Raw genomic sequence first — 2,172 nt, 5'->3', positions numbered from 1 at the left:
TGAAAACATAAAACATGAATTTTCTAAGAAATCATTACTAAAACTGACTCAAGAAATAACAGAAAAAACATGAATATATCTATATAACCGATAAAGAAACTGAATAAACATTCTAGAATCTACATACAAAATCAGCAGGCCAGACAATTTTGCAGACAAATTCTACCTAAATTTCACAGAACAAATGTTTGCTTTCTTATGCCCCTGAAGAATAGATGAGTTCTATCATATACAAATTGTTCTAGAGCAGTGAATCTGAAACCTGGCTTCACATTACAGTCCCCTGGGGAACAGTTTAAAATATTGATGCCTGGATCCACCTCCAGAGATTGATTTATTTGGCATGGGCCAAAAAAACTGAACACTATTTTATAAACAAACAAAAACCAAAAAAACCCCGAAAACTCCCCAAGTAATCCAAATGTGCATCTGGGAATCACTGAACTAGTGAATAAAATAATAAATAGATAAAGCTAGCCAAGTCATTTTTTGAGGCAAATACAAACTTGATACAAAATCCTAACTTGGACAATACAAGAAGAAAATCATAGATCAATCTCATTTATATATAGATGTAAACATTCTGAAGAAAATAGTATAAAACCAAATAAAACATGCATTAAAAAACACATGATGGTGCCCCTGGGTGGCCCAGTGGGTGAAGCATAATGCCTCTTGATTTCAGCTCAGGTCATGATCTCAGGGTCGTGAGATTGAGGAGCCCCACGATGGGCTCTGAGCTCCATGGGGAGTCTGCTGGAGATTCTCTCTCTCCCTCTCCCCTTCCCCTTCCTCACCCCACGCACTCTCTCTCTCTCTAAAATAAATCAAATATTTAAAAAAAACCACACAAGATGACAATGTGTGGCTTGACCTAGGAGTGCAAAGATCTTTTAAACTGATAAGAACAGATGCTACACTTGATCTTAGCCAAAAGGCCAAGAAGTGATGCAAAGATCTTTTAACATTAAAATATTTATTATTAAAAATCATAATTTTAACAGCTTAAGGGGGAAAATCTTATCATAATGTGGATACAGAATTTTTTTGGAGAAAATCCAAAGTCCACTGAAGAATGAAATAACTTTTAGCAAACTACAAATATATGGGATCTTCCTTAACCTGATAAGAGATATCAACCCCCAAATAAACAGCAGACATGTTACTTGCTGGGAAAACTTTCAAAATGCAGGTTTCCTTTTAAAGTTGAGAAAGTGACAAGAATGACATATTGTTGCTTTTATTAAGCATATACTAGAGATCCTAGCTGGTGCAGAGACAAGGAAGATAACGTGTGCAACTGAATGTGAAGGACCACAACTCTGATCATTCACAGGTGACAATGCCGTAAGAGATGACCAATGTAAAGAGCTGTACCATGCTTGTTGATAGGGAGTAAATATTTTAAAGTCCACAGTTGTTTCCCAGTTAATCAATAAATTCAAGGGAATTCCAATTTAAGTTCTAAAAGGGGATTTCACAGAAATGGACAGACGGACTCTGAAATTCATTTGGAGACATCAAAGACCTAAAAAGAATCAAGAAACTGTCAAAGAATGATTAAAAAGAGGGAGAATTTTCCCTACCAGGTATCAAGATTCATCATAAAGCTATAGTAATTAACATAGTGGTTGCTAAATTGGGGATAAGCGAATAAAACAATGGAACAGAATAGAAAGCCTAGAAAAAGACTGATATTTATACGGCAACTTGATATATGTTAGAGATAGCATGGCTACTCTGTGTGGGCAGAATGTACTATTTAATAAATAGTGCTGTGACAATTTGCTATTTATTTGGAAAAAGACCATGAAAATCCTACCCCACATCACATAGAAAAATAATTCCTTGTGATTCAAATACCTGAATTTGACAATACAAACTTAAAAATTTTTAGAGCATGGAAAATATTTTCACATCATTGAATTAGGATATGATTTTTTTAACAAAACCTAAAATACTACAAGCCATAAAGGCAATCGTTGATAAATATGCTACATTAAAATTAAAAACTTGTGTATATCATAAAATGTCATAAACTTAAAAGACAAGTCACAGATTTGGGACAGATATTTACTGCATATATAACACTCAAAGGATTTCAGTCAAGAATAAATAATCCCAACAATCCATAACTCAAAAACAGCCAGCAATGCAATAAAAAATGAACAA

The 2,172-nt window shown here is 34.0% G+C and overlaps 1 pseudogene; it reads right to left on the bottom strand.

The window, feature by feature from the left end:
• Window positions 1-730: 730 nt before the first annotated feature.
• Window positions 731-950, bottom strand: LOC123787932 (U2 spliceosomal RNA; annotated as a pseudogene).
• Between the last annotated feature and the right edge of the window lie 1,222 nt (window positions 951-2,172).

Source organism: Ursus americanus, chromosome X (genome assembly GCF_024610735.1).
Source record: "Ursus americanus isolate L20-20 chromosome X, mUrsAme1.1.p, whole genome shotgun sequence".
Taxonomy (NCBI): Eukaryota; Metazoa; Chordata; class Mammalia; order Carnivora; family Ursidae; genus Ursus; species Ursus americanus.
This window is presented reverse-complemented; position numbering and strand designations above follow the sequence as displayed.